This window comes from Kogia breviceps, chromosome 15 (genome assembly GCF_026419965.1).
Source record: "Kogia breviceps isolate mKogBre1 chromosome 15, mKogBre1 haplotype 1, whole genome shotgun sequence".
NCBI classification, from domain to species: Eukaryota; Metazoa; Chordata; class Mammalia; order Artiodactyla; family Physeteridae; genus Kogia; species Kogia breviceps.
Window position 1 is genome coordinate 82913549 of NC_081324.1, and position 18091 is coordinate 82931639.

Here is an 18091-nt window from a genome sequence, read left to right on the forward strand (position 1 = left end):
TCAAGCACTCCTCCCTAAAGAGAAATTCTGAAAACTGCCACAATAAGCGACTAGGTCAGCCTCAACCAGTTTCAAACCCTGCAGCTCAACATGCTAAGCTCACAAAACACTGGCCAACTAAAAGCCTCGGCCTAAGAAAAAGAGGTGTGTGGTCATCAGGAACCCAAGAACGGTCATAAACCCAAAGTCATGTCTTCTGTCGTCTAATCTTCATGCCTCTAGCTCTCGGTCCATCTGAGCTACTTGAATCCCAAAGCAGGGAACTGTGACCAAGATTTAATGAAGGAGAAAAGTCTAGTCTGTCTCAATAAGAGAATTAGGAGCAATTTTAAAAAACACTCTGTGTTTTTTGTGTCTTGGACCTATTTCTGGGCCTTCTAGTTTTCCACACTATTTTAATAATTATGGCTCTAATCACTTAATATTTCGTAGTACAAGTTCTCTCTCATTCTTTTAAATTTTGTGAAATATACAGAAAAGTACATAAAACAGATATGCAGTTTAATGAGTAAAGCAAACAGCTATGTAATCACAAACCAGATGCAGAAAAGCCACTGCCAGCACTCCAAAATCTCCCTGTGTGTCCCCTCCAGCCTCGCCTTTGTCTCCCAGAGGTAACTACTATTCTGACTTTATGGCAATACTCCCCTTTTAGAAAATAGTTTTACCAGTTATGTGTGCAACAATATGATTAGTTTGTTTTGCCTACTTGTGACGTATAAAAATGGAATCACACTGTATGTTGTGTCTGGTATCTTTCACTCAACATTGCTTATACAATTCACATCGCGTGTTGGTGTGATTTATTCATTTTCATTACTGTATGATGTGCCATTTCCTTAGTACCACTTTATTTTACCGCTACGGACTCTTCTATAGTGATTTTCAGTTTTTGACTATTATAAGCAATGCTGCAATGAGCTTCTCTGTCCACATAAACACATTTCTGTAGGGCATTTACCTAGGAGTTTAATTGCTGGATTATGAGGCAGGCATATCTTTAACGTTTAATATCCCTCTCCTTTACCCCTGCTGTGTACGAGTTCCAGTTCGTAACAGTTGATATTGCCAGACTTTAACTTTGGCCAGTGTGATGTTGAGACATTCACTGTGGTTTTATTTTGCATTTCTCTAATCAGGAACAAATTTGAGCATCTGCCTGATTCATTGGTCACCTCAATTCTTCTTTTGAAAAGTGCCCATTCAAAACTTGTCTCTGTGTGTTCGTGTCAGCTGTCTTTTACTCATTGATTTGTATACATTCTTGGTACTAATCATTATTGAGTTACATCTGTTGTAAATATCCTCTCCTTCTCTGATTACTTTTCATTCTCATCATGGTTTTTTGATGAATAAAAATTCTTCATTTAAAATAAAAATAAAAACCAACAATGTTGGTTTTTAAATCTTCCAAATTAAGTTTCTTCTTCATCATTATTAATGAATGCCAAGTCAGGCTTGCTTTAAAAAATCAATTCACTGAGAAACAACAGATCAAAGTCTTGGTCATGGTACCCATAAAATGTAATGATCCAGAAGCAATAGCTCTGCATAGTGTTTCAAGGTCAGTGAATGTCACATTGAAACTAATCAATTCCAAAACACATGTGAAAGGAAAAAAGATATCCTTGCCTCACTAATACACTGAGAATATTTGAAATTCTGATGCTTATGATCACTGAATCAACAGTTTTGGATCTAAATAAGACACCCCCATCCTCCCAACACCTGAGGACCACAACACCAGAATATTATAATTTAGAAATAATTGTTATCCTTATTATCCCAGTTGAGCCTTACAATAAAACTATAGATTAGCCACTGTAACTATTCCTTCTTTAGTGAAGGAACACCTCAGAAACTAACACACGAACTTCCTCATTTGTTAATGACCTGCCACCTAAAGTTATTCAGCTAAGAAGCAGAGAGGTGAACACAAGTATGATTCCAGATCCCAAGTTCTTTCCCGAAATCTAACATTCATCAGAGGACACCACACACCACAATTAATAACACCAGGACTAAAAAAAAAAAAAAAAAAAAAAAAAATTAGGGGGCTTCCCTGGTGGCGCAGTGGTTAAGAATCTGCCTGCCAATCCAGGAGACACAGGTTCGAGCCCTGGTCCAGGAAGATCCCACATGCCGTGGAGCAACTAAGCCCGTGCGCCACAACTACTGAAGCCCACGTGCCTAGAGCCCATGCTCCTCAAGAAGAGAAGCCACCGCAATGAGAGAGAAGCCCGCGCACCACAATGAAGAGTAGCCCCCGCTCGCCGCAACTAGAGAAAGCCGGCACACAGCAACAAAGACCCAATGAGGCCCAAAATAAACAATAAAATAAATTCATTTTCTAAAAAAACATTAGGACTAGTATTACTAAAATGACCTGCATATGTACAGTGCGGAGAGTGCACAAAGCACAAATATAAAACTGCCTTGTGTCTCAAGATAGCTGTGAAGGTAGGTGAACACATATCTTTATGCACATTCATGGACAAAGAGAATTAAGGTCTGGGAAGGTAAGTGACTTTCCCAAGGTCAATCAAATTAGTGCTGGCGCTTCGGGGACCTGGTACTTTGCTGAACAGATTCACTCTCTGAAGGACATCTTCCCACAAGATGGTCATCCATTCATTCAACAAATATCTCCTGAGAAACTACTATGTAAAAGGTACTCTTCCATTTTCTCACTGGCCGGTGGGGTAAACAGGAAAGGAGAAACCGCGGGGAGGCTCAGAGAGAGTGCTGAACACACAAAAATATGTCTTTGAGCAGAGAAACAGGAGCTTACTAGGGAAATGTAGTAGGAACGCCAAGCAGCCCAAAGTACACGTGAGGCTTGCGGTCATGAATTTAAAGTGAAACAAGTCTCCCGTTATTTTTTCTCTAATATCAAGCTCCTGCTCAGGCACAGATATGAGGAAGGTAGATAGCTAAGTTCAACTACAATCAAAATTCTGCCAGTTAAATTAAAATAGAAGGGGAAAGCAAGGGAGGTGATGGTGACCTTAAAGGAGTGTTTTATAGGAGTGATCAAAATGGTACGGGGTGGGGGGGCTTCCCTGGTGGCGCAGTGGTTGAGAGTCCGCCTGCCGATGCGGGGGACGCGGGTTCGTGCCCCGGTCCGGGAGGATCCCACGTGCCGCGGAGCGGCTGGGCCCGTGAGCCGTGGCCGCTGAGCCTGCGCGTCCGGAGCCTGTGCTCTGCAACGGGAGAGGCCACAACAGTGAGAGGCCCGCGTACCGCAAAAAAAAAAAAAAAGTGTGAAAATGGCACGGGGAATCTGAGATGAGTCAAAAGAAGACAGGGTGGGGTCAGAGTGAAAAATTGGATCCGAGGTCTCAAAGAGGATGAAGGACTGTTACAATGAAGACACTGGATACTCAAACGTGCATAAAAATCTGGGGATCTTTTTTTTCTTCTTTTAATGTATTTATTTTATTTTATTTTGGCTGCGTTGGGTCTTCATTGCTGCACGCGGGCTTTCTCTAGTTGGGGCGAGCGGGGGCTACTCTTTGTTGCTGTGCGCGGGCTTCCCGTTGCAGCGGCATCTCTTGCTGCGGAGCGCGGGCTCTCGGTGCGCGGGCTTCAGTAGCTGTGGCGCACGGACTTCGTTGCTCCGCGGCATGTGGCATCTTCCCGGACCAGGGCTCAAAGCCACGTCCCCTGCATTGGCAGGCGGATTCTGAATCACTGTGCCACCAGGGACTCCCTGGGCATCTTGTTAAACTGCAGATTCTGACTTGGTAACTCTGGGGTGGGGCCTCAGATTCTGCTTTCCAACACTCCCAGAGGATACTAATCCTGCCCCCGCCCCTTTGAGTAGTAAGGGGACAGCGGATCAGAGGGGGTGTTTAGAGTGAGAAGCTTGAAGGCTCTGACCGTGGGGATGGAACTCAGAGGCCTGAGTGCTGAAGGGATTACTGGTAGGGCTGTGGGAGTCTAAAGTACAGGGACTGGAGGAGGAGATGTGGATAGCAAGAGGAGGCAGAAGCTAAAAGGAGTGAAGGGAAGAGGCGGAGGTCAGTGGATATCAGCATAAGGTAGAGCCTCGAAGGGGCTGCGGGTTTGGAAGGCCTGAGAAGTAGCAATTTACAGCACCAAACGACATGGTCAAGCCTGAGGTAGGCCCTTGAGAGGGCTGCAGGGGAAACAGTCTTCAGAGACCAGCCAAGTTCTAGACAAGGCAAGGAGGGCGAGAGACTGTTCAGAGAAGAGGGCTGGTGACAGAGAGAGAAGACTGATAATCACAGACGTGAACGATAGAAGGCCAAGTTAAAGAGTTTGGAATTGGGCTCAATTAGCAGATGAACCCAGCAGTACAGAGATGAACGGTTAAGTATAAAATTATCTGTCTTACATTGTAGTTAAGAGGCAGTGTACTTAAAAAAAAAAAAAAAGTGGACTTGTGAAGAAATCAACCTAAACATAATGAAGCTAAAATTTAACCAAAAAATGATGCTAAGTTTTATAATAATCAGTTATTAAAACAACATCGAAAGTCAACATAATGGTAATGTCCAATTTCTTAAACTGGGTGGGGTGTACACGGGTATTCACTCCATTGTTCATTACTGCACACAAATCTCCTGAGGGTCTTGTTAAACTGCAGATTCTTATATATGTACACACATACATTTCATTATGAGCAATGTAACATAACACGAAAAACACCAAAAGCAGGAAGAAAGGTGACTGTACACTGCCAAACTCAAAAGAAGCACAGCCCGAGGAGTCTAGAAAAAGAGTCAGTGACGCACTGACACTGGGGTACTTGCATGTGTAAGACAGACATTTCTCTAAGGCAGATATCAGATGGACCGGAGCTCTGAATCAGCACTTTTCAAAATGTGCAGCAGCCTCACCTGGGAACTTACTAGAAATGCAAATAATTTGGGACCCTCCGCAAACCTACTGAAACGAACTCTGATTGAGGGGCGGAGGGTGGCCAGCTATCTGCATGTTAAGCCCTTCTGGCAACTCTGAGGCTAACCGTTTGAGAAACACTGCTGAACAGCTGATAAGATCAGAGGTTCATTTTCTCAATTACATGCACATGGATCACCCACATGACCGATCTGGCAAATACCCCTAACAGAAGCCCTGGTGCCTTCACTCCATGCTTTTGTTTCAGGTTTTTCACTCAGCCTTGAATGCCCTTTCCAAGCCTAGTTATTTTCATCTGCTGAAACCTCACTCAAGGGCAAATTCAGGGATATAGCCAGCCCACAAAACCTTCTCCAACGAAAATGTGTTGATCCTTCAATTTCCCATAGAACTGAGTCTGTATCTCTTTCCTATCACCTAGCACACTGAGCTGGGTGTACACAGCCTATGGATTCTAGATTACAAATGCCCTGGGGGGAGAAACTGTATTTTAGTCATTATATCCCTCATGATACTTTATAAACTATGCTCACTACCAAAAATGAGAAAAATAGTCTCAATTGTTTAAATGAGCTTACAAACCAGTTGGGATATACCCAATATTTTAAAAAGTTATTCTTGGTGCTTGCTACAGGTGACAGAAAAATATATGACACAGGCATAAGCTCAAGAATTTATGATGCAGTTGGAGAGAAAAGACCCACATATATGAAAAATAACTAAGAACACAATGCAACTTGTGTGTCAAAAGGAAAGTAACAGCTGTTGGCAGTCAGGATTTTTTTTTTTTTTTTTTAGCGGTACGCGGGCCTCTCACTGTCGTGGCCTCTCCCGCTGCGGAGCGCAGGCTCCGGACGCGCAGGCTCAGCGGCCAGGGCTCACGGGCCCAGCCGCTCCGCGGCACGTGGGATCTCCCTGGACTGGGGCACGAACCCGTGTCCCCTGCATCGGCAGGTGGACTCCCAACCACTGTGCCACCAGGGAAGCCCCAGTCAGGATTTTTTAAAAGGCAAAGAGGAAAATTTCAGGAAAGACCAAGGAAGGAAGAGGAAAGATATAAAGCATGTGAATAAGACAATGAGACACTCAGTTTGGCTAACAGGGGATTCTTGTAAGAAGTCAATTTAGAAAGTTTAGTGAAAAGGAGACTTTAAAGAGCCTTAGAGGGTGATGGTCAAGTTGGGTGGGATGGGGGTGGGGAGGGAATGGATGTGTGTGTGCACATGGCTGATTCGCTTCACTACCGCACAACACTGTAAAGCGATTATACTCCAGTAAAATAAATATATAAACAAAGAGCCTCAGAGGGAATTCCCTGGCAGTCCACTGGTTAGGACTCTGAGATTTCACTGCCGTGGCCGGGGTTCAATCCCTGGTTGGGGAATAAGATTCCACAAGCCACGAGGTGCAGCCAAAAAGAAAAACCAAAAAACTTTAAGACTCTACTGGTACAAGATAAAAGATGTCTAGAGTTTCCCCCCTTTAGGCCCCAGATGTATTGCATTTGTTCATTTCAGTTATCTTAACCTAACCACCACTACCAAGCAAAGATTTAAACCGAAGGTTGGCAGCCCCTTTTCCAGTGGCATGCCTTGAGTCTCCATTCACTCCAACCATGGGTGTTTGTAACTGATGGGGGCTGGCTGCTGGGGTAGGTCTTAAATTTCAGGGAAGAACCATGAGCATCAAAAGACGATGATTAAATTGCCAATACAAAGAAAGGTTCTCATCTAAAACCCTTCGGGTAACACCTTAGCAAGGATAAACTTGGAGAGGCTATAAAGACTGGATACCACTGAACACAAATGACAAATTCCAGACTTCTCTACTACTCTTGGCACTGCGGGAGGGGAGGGGGATCAGATATCCCACAACCTACTTTGCCTCCATAACTTGGTATCTTAGCATAAGCTGCTCACCCCAGTTTACAAGTCAGGCTGAAAGCTGAATATTCTAGGTCTGCACTCTCCAATATGGTAGCCGCTAGCCACTTTAAATTCTTTTAAAACAACATGAAGTTAAAAACTCAGTTCCTCAGTCACACCAGCCACACTTCAAGTGCTCAAGAGCCACAATGCAACATATAGAATAATTTCCACCATCACAGAAAGTTCTATTGGATAGCACTGTTCTAGAACCTCCAGGAACCCTCTATGTGCCAAATGAACAGTGTCCTTCAAATTGACCAACTGAGGAAATGGTAAGTTTATTTGAATAATACTGCTTTGGTCAAAATATTTTTAACTCTTCTTTTATTTTTTTTATTTTTATTTTTTTTAACTTTATTTTTATTTTTGGCTGCATTGGGTCTTCGCTGCTGCAGGCGGGCTTTCTCTAGTTGCGGTGAGTGGGGTCTACTCTTTGTTGCGGTGCACGGGCTTCTCATTGCAGTGGCTTCTCTCGTTGCAGAGCACGGGCTCTAGGCTTGCGGGCTTCAGCAGTTGTGGCTCGCGGGCTCTAGAACGCAGTCTCAGTAGTGCGGCACACAGGCTTTGTTGCTCCGCGGCATGTGGGATCTTCCCAGACCAGGGCTTGACCCCATGTCACCTGCACTGGCAGGCGGATTCTTAACCACTGCACCACCAAGGAAGCCCCCTTAACTCTTCTTTTAGAAATAACTTCAGAGACAGTTTATAAGTTGCACTTTATTAGTGAACCAAGGCGATAGTGACCATCTCAATTTCTCAATACTCTTCTTTGGACTTGGCTCTTAAAACACTACTAGCTGTTTCCAAAACGTGAATCCAAAAACCTCAAAAATATAATGATGTGCAGCTACTGAACATAGCAAAAATTTATCCAAGGCATGTGGGCCAATTGCAACAGTTCGAAAAAGTACTCATGAATGGCTTATCACTATAATTAATGAACAACACCTCCCTAAATGAAAAAAACTTAAGTTCTGGTGTATTTTTTTTCATTTATTTTTAAGGCAGTCACATCACTTTATTATCCCACCTTCCAAACTATAATATTGCAACATATACCCCACACACGAACCCCCAGAATCCTTTATTTACACCACTGACTGATGCCATAGTTCTAATATTTTTCAAGCCAAAAACCGTTTGTAAAATGTTCATCTCTAGAACTTAACAACTCATTTCTGAATAGTCAACAATAATTATTGTTTTGCTCCTACATTCTCAAATGCGAGAGAGACCTACTTCCAAGAGCCAACTATGTAGCAGAGAGAAGAGCCCAGGCCACTGGCAGCTCAGCTACACAGTCCCTTCTTGCCTCCCTCCCTCTCAGTGAAAGGGTTACATTTCCACTTAAAAACCGGAAGCCAGGGCTTCCCTGGTGGCGCAGTGGTTGAGAATCCGCCTGCCGATGCAGGAGACACGGGTTCGTGCCCTGGTCCGGGAAGATCCCACATGCCGCGGAGCAACTAAGCCCGTGAGCCATGGCCGCTGAGCCTGCGCGTCCGGAGCCTGTGCTCCGCAACGGGAGAGGCCACAACAGTGAGAGGCCCGCATACCGCAAAAAAAAAAACAAAAACCGGAAGCCAGACATCAACACCAGAGGAACAGTTTTTGTTTTGTTTTGTTTCTGTGTAACCTACAGGTTTATTTTAAGAAGACAAAAAAGCCAAGCCTGAAATAAGCAAAAATTTTGAACTAGATTAACAGCTCTGTTTGTGATTTAACTCCGAGATCTGATCTAAGTAACAAATATAAAAGGGCAAGATATTTATTTCAGGGAAGCAAATTACCTTAAAAGGCCTATCCTCTGTGGTATTTCTTAAAAAGAAATGTGCGTTGTATTCCTTGACAATGTCAGCTTTACTCAAAGTTGGGATTTCAGGAAGTAGGACTATTCTTCCACCCAACAAACAAATTGTCTTCTGGGACTTCCCTGGTGGTCCAGTGGTTACGACTCTGAGCTTCCAATGCAGGAGACACGGGTTCGATCCATAGTCGGGGAACTAAGATTCCACAGGTCACGAGGGGTGTGACACAAAAAAAAAAAAGTCTTCTACCCTTTATGAAGTCAAGGACAGGTACACATTTGTCTAGTGTATTAGAAAATACTGGCATCTGGGGAGGTTTCATGAGATTAAAACAATGCCGGGACATAGAAAATGCCACAGATAGTAGCTATTACTATTTCTAAGAATCCAAGCACCCCACTTTCCTCTCAGAAAGAACCTCTCTCACTACACATCACTGGACAGGAAATTACATACAAATCACTCTCCCAGGGCTTCCCTGGTGGCGCAGTGGTTGAGAATCCGCCTGCCGATGCAGGAGACACGGGTTCGTGCCCCGGTCCGGGAAGATCCCACATGCCGCGGAGCAACTAAGCCCGTGAGCCATGGCCGCTGAGCCTGTGCGTCCGGAGCCTGTGCTCCGCAACGGGAGAGGCCACAACAGTGAGAGGCCCACATACCGAAAAAAAAAAAAATCACTCTCCCATTATAAACAAATTTTCAGAGGTCGAAGATACTGTTCAAGACTATAACCTTCTCAAAACACAGAACATACGCTTACTGCAGTTATTCCTTTTAATATGCAATTTAATAAGCAATCACCTATCATCTGCCTCATAAAGGTAAGAACATTGAAAACATCCAGACAAAGAAAAATTTTACTTGTAGTAAGACACTGGGTTAGTTACAAGGACCTTGAACGGGGGCGGGGCGGGGGGAGACCCTACTAACGAAGCCCAAGTTTGGATGTGACGCTGCTCCCATCTAACACTTTATTGCAAGACACAGAGAGCAGGTGCTGCTCGAGCCACCTCAGAAAACCGCCACAGTGTCATTTCAAGATGCCTCTGGGATCACTCCTCATCTGCTAACACCCACTACCATTCAGACCCCATCCTGATAACCCTTCCATGAAAGAGGTCTTGCAAAGTGAATGAAAATTCACAAATTAAAGATTCAGTTCTGTTTTCCCTGCATAAGAATATATGCTGAGGGCTTCCCTGGTGGCGCAGTGGTTAAGAATCCGCCTGCGAATGCAGGGGACACGGGTTTGACCCTGGTCCGGGAAGATCCCACATGCCGCGGAGCAACTAAGCCCGTGCGCAACAACTACTGAGCCTGCGCTCTAGAGCCTGTGAGCCCCAACTACTGAGCCCACGTGCCACAGTTACTGAAGCCCACGCGCTTAGAGCCCGTGCTCTGCAACAAGAGAAGCCACCGCAATGAGAAGCCCGTGCGCCGCAACAAAGAGTAGCCCCCCGCTCGCCTCAACTAGAGAAAGCCGAGCACAGCAACAGACCCAATGCAGCCAAAAAAAATAATAAATTTATTTTTTTAAATATGCTGAAAGCACAGAAATGCTTTCAATAGTGAAAACTGTTAAATATTGTCCCCATAGATAAAACTGACTTTAAATTGGCAATTTTGAGTGTCTACGACCTACGTGTACAGGACGACTCATTTCTGAAAAGCCAACTGAAAGAGACTTATCCCACATATCTGGAAGGGAACACAGCAAGCAAATCTTAAAAAGCCTCCTAGTCTCAAAGAAAGTAAATGTTTTAAGACTCTAGGTCATGTGTGTTTAGGAAAATAGGGACACGTGACTGTTACAGAGGGGGAAAAAGTAGGGAATACATAGGACAATGCTTTAACAAAAGAGGTCTACTTCAGAAACTGGGATGTTGAGTCTCTCGAACACTGACATGCTTTTCGGGGGAAAAAGCAGTAACAACAACAAAAAATTTTGCCCACTTCATCTCTCAACTCATGGGAATCAAACTTAGGAAAAGGGTCCAATATCCACTTAAATAAAAAAATAGGAGGGGGCCCTCCCTGGCGGTCCAGTGGTTAAAGACTCCACGCTTCTAATGCAGGGGGCACAGGTTCAATCTAGTGGGAGAGCTAAGATTCCCACACGCCGTGCAGCCAACAAAAAAGGAGGGAATAATTTATCAAGTGCTTGCACACAGCAACACAGAGGTCCTTGAAATTTGTTTAAAGGAGGACAATCCTTAAGAAAATCATATTATGTATTAACCCTCAGAGACTAGATTTCTGGATATCTGTGTGAACCAACACCTCGTCTTCCAACTCCCACTAAAACAAATACAAAGAGCAAAGCAATATATTCAAAACCAAATGGTGACAACCTCTCAATTGTGATATATCAGAATTTAGGTCTCTGGGTGATTAATTTATACCACTGACAAACCAAGTCTAATCATTCCAAATTGTTACTTGTCTAGTGCTATAGATACATTTTCACAGAGCAAAAATATTATGTTTATTTGCAGGGAACGGGAAAATTGACAGCAAATTTCATAGCTGATTGAGCCGCTGGTTATCTACATACCCATTCACACAGCAAAATACTTCTGCTCTACTGCTGAGTTTTCTATTTTCAAATGTCCTGCCAGAGGATACTTTAAAACAGTGATGTTCTTATCATTATACATTATTTTTCAATAAAATACAGAGCGCCCAATGCCAGTGTCTTTACTTTTTATCTACTGAAGTTACAGAAAAGTCGACAAAAATCTAGCCAAAATGAGACAAACCAGTACCTCATGGTGTCTGAAGAATTGCAGACTGTCTGCCAGGCCTCACCTCATATCCGGGCAGAAGTTGGGCAAACACTGTGAGCGATCCCGGCTGTGAGGTCACAATGACGGCATCACAAACAGGGATTCCGATGCCTGTCCACCTCTAGAATGCAACCTCACCACGTTAAAAAAAAAAGGCCAGAAGGTTCCATAATCCTGAACCTGGAGCTGATGACCCAAAACATGCACCTTCTCCCCAGAAGTTACCCTCCCATGTAAAATTAAGCAGCATCATTCTCCACTATTGACCAGCATAGGCAATGCAGGTGAGCAGAGAAAAGCTCATCCACCTAAAATTAAACATCCAGCTCACCACCAGGAAGGTTTTTTCGTTTTTGTTTTTTTTTTTCTTCGGTACGCGGGCCTCTCACTGCTGTGGCCTCTCCCGTTGCGGAGCACAGGCTCCGGACGCGCAGGCGCAGCGGCCACGGCTCACGGGCCCAGCCGCTCCGCGGCACGTGGGATCTTCCCGGACCGGGGCACGAACCCGCGTCCCCTGCATCGGCAGGCAGACTCCCAACCACTGCGCCACCAGGGAAGCCCAGGAAGGTATTTTTATATACTTCAAGTTTGTAAGTTTTTATTTCAGTTCCGTTTCAAACACCTTTCCTTAGTATTCTGTCCTGGAAAATTAAGCTATATTTAAGAATTCTGGGTAACGGCAGGGAGGGGTTCTTTACCGGGTCGGCCGCTGAAGCTCGGCGCTCAGTTCACCCCTGCAGCGACGCCCCCTGGTCCCACCGATACCACTGCTGCTCCCGCGACCCTTTGCTTCTCGGCCCCGCAATGGGCACCCGCGACGACGAGTACGACTACCTCTTCAAAGTTGTCCTTATCGGAGATTCTGGTGTTGGAAAGAGTAATCTCCTGTCTCGATTTACTCGAAATGAGTTTAATCTTGAAAGCAAGAGCACCTTTGGAGTAGAGTTTGCAACAAGAAGCATCCAGGTTGATGGGAAAGCAATAAAAGCACAGACATGGGACACGGCAGGGCAAGAGCGATACCGAGCTATAACATCAGCATACTATCGTGGAGCTGTAGGTGCCTTATTGGTTTATGACATTGCTAAACATCTCACATATGAAAATGTAGAGCGATGGCTGAAAGAACTGAGAGATCATGCCGGTAGTAACATTGTTATCATGCTTGTGGGCAATAAGACTGATTTGCGCCATCTCAGGGCGGTTCCTACAGATGAAGCAAGCGCTTTCGCAGAAAAGGATGGTTGTCATTCATTGAGACATCTGCTCTAGACTCTATGTAGAAGCTGCTTTTCAGACAATCTTGACAGAGATATACATTGTTTCCCAGAAGCAAATGTCAGACAGACGTGAAAATGACAAGTCTCCAAGCAACAACGTGGTTCCTATTAATGTTCCACCAACCACTGAAAACAAGCCAAAGGTGCAGTGCTGTCAGAACATATAAGGCGTTTCTCTTCTCCCCTAAAAGGCTGTGTATAGTCCAAATCCCAGGTCTGAGATTTAAATATATTTGTAATTCTTGTGGTCATTTTTGTGTTTTATTACTTCATCATACTTATGAGTTTTTCCATGTCTTAAGTCTTTTGATTTTAGCTTCATAAAATCATCCACTTGTCCTGAATGATTGCAGCTTTTTTTTTCATGCTATGGCTTTACTAGCCTTATTTTAATAAACTGAATGTTTGGATTCCTCAATTATTGTTTACTTTTCATCATGGAAGCTGTCACTGTAGGACATAATATAACTTGATCCCTTGAAGCTCAGATCTGTTGGTCTTGATTAAATCTAATTAATAAGACTGTAGGGGCTTCCCTGGTGGCGCAGTGGTTGAGAGTCCGCCTGCCGATGCAGGGGACTCGGGTTCGTGCCCCGGTCCGGGAAGATCCCACGTGCCGCGGAGCGGCTGGGCCCGTGAGCCGTGGCCGCTGAGCCTGCGCGTCCGGAGCCTGTGCTCCGCAACGGGAGAGGCCACAACAGTGAGAGGCCCGTGTACCACAAAAACAAAACAAAACAAAAGAAGACTGTAGAAATAAGCTTATCATTTTGCCACAGAGGAGCTTGTAATACACTCTTCTCTCAGTGCAGTGTATATTTCCATAAATCTAAGAATTGCCCTATAAACACAGCAGAATTTTGAGAGCTTGAAAATTTTCCATTATTCTGGAAGTCAATTTCTAACATGCCTTAATAGGGTTATGTAGTTTAGTAAATTTTTTTTTTTAATTTTTGTAAACATCAAAGTTGATTAGAGAGGGGGGCGCTTTTTTCTGGATAAGAATTATCTTAATAAACACAAAAGACTGTGATGATTTCAGTAGCAGTATGGTTATGGGACCATATGTTAAACAGTGCTGCCTGGCAGGCTGGGAACTGGAGAGACTGGTGGAATTCCATATGAGGTGCCTCTGTTACCGTAATCAGGCAGCCCAAGTCATTTAACTTCTCTAATTTCCCAGCAGTAGATTGTGTGGCATTTTATTGCTCAGGCAATAACTGGTTTAATGCTCTTAGTATCCAATGGTGAAGTATTCATTTTGTCTTAAAACCTTCCAGTAAATGAAATGCAACCTAATTTTATCACCATATCCACCAACAGGAATGGAAAATTATTTTAACAATGCTGATTTTTGAGTTTTGCAGTATATTATGGAATATAGTCCAGTTAAATATCTGGTTTCAGTATGTCTAAAGAATACAGTGAGGGCTTCCCTGGTGGCGCAGTGGTTGAGAGCCCGCCTGCCGATGCAAGGGACACGGGTTCGTGCCCCGGTCCAGGAGGATCCCACATGCCGCGGAGCGGCTGGGCCCGTGAGCCATGGCCGCTGAGCCTGCGCGTCCGGAGCCTGTGCTCCGCAACGGGAGAGGCCGCAGCAGTGAGAGGCCCGTGTACCGCAAAAAAAAAAAAAAAAAAAAAGAATACAGTGAGAGGTTAATTTCTGCTCAAGTGGTACCACTTAAAGGCATTTATTCTTTTAGTACGCAAGATGAAATAGTACCTTGAGTTAAATAGAATGCATTTAGGCATTGTACAAACCTGAAAAATTTCTTCTACTACATTATTGAAATCAATGGCGCAACTCGTTTCTCATTCAGAAATGTGCACACTAACATTTAGTTTTGTTTGCTTGTGGATAGTATTGAGCACTTAACTCTGAAATGTTCTACAAGTCATGCCAACTAAAGTGATACTATTCAGGATGGTGGAATATCCCCAAAATATACATGTGTGTGGGCTTGCATAGATTACTGTGTTTCATAGTTAATCTTCTGTCTTTTGCGGTGCTCATGATGTGTGGGGCGCACAGAAGGCATTGCTGTGATTAGTCAATTTAGTTTTTCTCTGTAGCCATTTTATTATTTTGGTGTATTGGTTATGAAGATACTACTATCTATTTGTAAATCGCTACTTTGTATTTTATGCATGCTCTGTAACTTCATTTTTTATTTTTATTTATTGATTTGGAATCTATTCACATGCTAATAAACAGTTATGGGGGACTATTAAAAAAAGAATTCTGAAAACTGAGTATGTAAATCATAAACTTAAAATGTCACCTTGGTCTTGCCACTCTACCACATCGCTAACTTCACCAATCCCGATATTTATTGACTAAGAGGAATAAGGATTATAATGTGGAAGCTAGACAGGTTCACTTCGAAAATGCCGGAAGTACCAAGCCTCACCACAGCTCCACAATAGTGTCTCTTTGCTAAGAAAAGCCAAAACTGCCAGGTTGTTGCCATTGTTGTACTTCTCTCCCCCCACCCCCATGAGTTCTGGAATTTTCAAGCCAGCACAGAATAAGAATTAGTGACATTTTACTGTTACTTCTAAGAGGTTAAACATTCTTAAATTGGAAGGAAATGTAATAAAGGATTAACAGTAATTATCTCTAGGTGATGGGATTACTGGCAGGTTTTTTTGTTTTTTGTTTTTTTTTTAAATATTTATTTGTTGATTTGGTTGTGCCGGGTCTTAACTGCGGCACGCATGCGGGATCTAGTTCCCTGACCAGGGATCGAACTCAGGCCCCCTGCATTGGGAGCGCAGAGTCTTATCCACTGCGCCACCGGGGAAGTCCCTACTGGCAGTTTTCAACACCCTCTTTGTGTTTTCTTGGGTTTCTCAAATTTTATTTAATGAACAGATATACTTTCTGAAGCAGGAAAAAAATTTTTCATGACTGTTTTGGAGCCACGGTAAAATGGGCTTCAACCAGGGAGTGAGGAAGCAGACTCTACTGCGCTATGTGCACAGCAACATGAAACCAACAGGCCAGTATAAGCAGTGGAAGTGGGTACCCATGGGGAGAGCTTAGGTGTTCACCAAGCCGACTTCTTTCTCTTCCAGGAGTCACAGACCTTGTTTCCCAGCTCCCTCTGCAGCTCAGGGTGACCACGTGACTGAGTCCTAGCCAATGGAATGAGAGCAGTGCCTGGGATGTGTGCACTTCTAGGCCTCCCCCATAGTATCTTCCCATTCTTGGCCCTTCCGGTGTTTTGATGGAGATGAGCAGGGCAACCTCAAAAGCATGGATGGAAGACGATGTGACCACAACTTGGAAGAAGCTTGAATCCGTGCATCACTTCTCTTCATTCCCCCATCAGAAAACACCTACCCTGGACTTCTCCATAACTGAAAATAAACTTCCATCCATTTAAGTCATTAAAATTAGTGGAGTTTGCTACAGCAGCTAGCTTTTCTTACCTAATACAGTAGCAAAGAGATAAAAACTCTTGCTAAGAGCTTTGGAATCATCTCAGCTAAGTAAACTCAAAGAATATTTTAGGATAAGCACCTGAGACAGAAATGCTTCACATCACAAAAAGCATAATTATCTGAAAGCTCAATAAACGCAGTGGTTAAGAATCCGCCTGCCAATGCAGGGGACACGGGTTCAAGTCCTGGTCTGGGAAGATCCCACATGCCGCGGAGCAGCTAAGCCCGTGCGCCACAACTAGTGAGCCTGTGCTCTAGAGACCACGAGCCACAACTACTGAAGCCTACATGCCTAGAGCCCGTGCTCTGCAATAAGAGAAGCCACCGCAATGAGAAGCCCATGCACTGCGAGGAAGAGTAGCCCCCACTCGCCGCAACTAGAGAAAGCCCGCGCGCAGCAACGAAGACCCAAGACAGCCCAAAATAAATAAATGTACTGTATTTTTTTTTTTTTTAAAGCAAAAAGACATTTAACTGGGACTTCCCTAGCGGTCCAGCAGTTAAGACTCCGCGCTTCCACTGCATGGGGCGAGGGTTCGATCCCTGGTCGGGGAACTAAGATCCTGCATGCCGCATGGTGCGGCCAAAAAAAAAACACCAGATTTTACTGGCAAGAGCAAAATATGTTTAAACAACACATAAGTCTGACTGTATGTAAGATAAGACTGATGATGAGTTGATAAGTGTTCAAGAGTTAGGTGATGGTACTACTCACTTTACTTTTGTAAGTGTCTGAAATTTCCCATAATACAAAGTTTTTATTACAGAAGATATTTTAGTAAAATCCAAACTCCACCTTCTTCCTCACCCCTTGTAACCTGAAAAAAGCTTAAGCAATTTACAGAAATGAGAGGTTCCTCAAAATAAGCAGTTCCCCACAACAAGCATGGTATAAATTATGTCCAAATGAAAAGAAATAATAGTCTTCATAATTCCTCTCTGACTTCCTAAGGTTTTGTTTACTCTTTTGTTGTTTTGCGGTTTTTGTTTTCGTTTACTGTTACAAAAAATGTGGTTTTTAAAAATAAAAGTAGGAAAAGGAGGTTTAATGAGGAAATGAAACACCTGGATCCTGCCCCAGCTGGATGACCTTAAACTAGTATCCAACCCCTTCCTGGAACTCGGCACCCTCATCTATATAACCTAAGGACACTCATTACATAAGATCGGTTTCTAACTCTGTCCTTTCCTAGTTCCACTGTTTCAGATTTCAAATCCAAACTCCCTAAGTGAAAGGGCAAGGATTCACAAGTGAAAGGACTTCTGGCTCAAACTTTGCCAAAGTAAGAGTACTCTGCCACCAGGGAAGGAAGAACCACACCTGATAAGATCTGCCTCTAACAAGCGCAGAGTCTCCTGGGCTCTCCAGCTCGGCATCGCATCCTCCGAGGCAAATCACGTCTCCACACTCCCCCCCCTCAGTCCCTTCACAGTCCATTTTGCCCCATCAGCAAAGTGAAAATACTCCTCTATTTACTAAATCTGGAAATTCTATCGGGAGGCAAAGGAGAGTTGAAGAATTTGCGATGAATTTAACCTGCCAGGAGAGGGAGTTTAACAGTGAGCCTCCACAGACAAGCTGCCCCCGACTGCAGAGTGGCACCCGCCTGGACGCTCAGGTTTCTGCTGGACCCTGCTTGGTGCCCGCGAGGAGACCGGGTATCAGACAGGGTAAGTGACTTACCTGTAGACAGCTGCACTCTGAGACTTCTGAGCTCCTGTCTATTTCTAAAATGTTAAAAGTCCATGCACTTTATAATAGAAAGGACGGGGGAAACAAGTTCTGGTTTAATGGAAAGGCTAGTTTAGAGAAAGGTATTTCTGAAGCTGATTTTCAAGTCAAGCTAGAGAGAAAAACTCAAAGGCTGTGTGCTAGTATCATGTTCCTGAATTTGGGAAGTTCATTCACAGCTTAATCCCCTCCCCTGAAGTCACCGTTACATAAGTGTCTGTTGCCTGCT

The 18091-nt window shown here is 43.9% G+C and overlaps 1 protein-coding gene and 1 pseudogene across 31 annotated transcripts in view; one reads left to right on the plus strand and one right to left on the minus strand.

Moving 5' to 3' along the window:
- The window catches only part of CLIP1 (CAP-Gly domain containing linker protein 1), a 125925-nt gene that overhangs the window by 91563 nt on the left and 16271 nt on the right, over nt 1-18091 (minus strand). For 2 of the 31 annotated variants that reach the window (XM_067014564.1, XM_067014545.1), the window contains exon 1: nt 17815-18063. The exons of the other annotated variants lie outside the window; for them this stretch is intronic. The gene's annotated coding sequence lies outside the window, so the exon portion shown is untranslated. Of the gene's footprint in view, nt 1-17814; nt 18064-18091 lie in introns of those variants that run through there. 31 annotated transcript variants of the gene reach the window in all.
- LOC131742630 (ras-related protein Rab-11A pseudogene) lies at nt 12197-12925 on the plus strand (annotated as a pseudogene).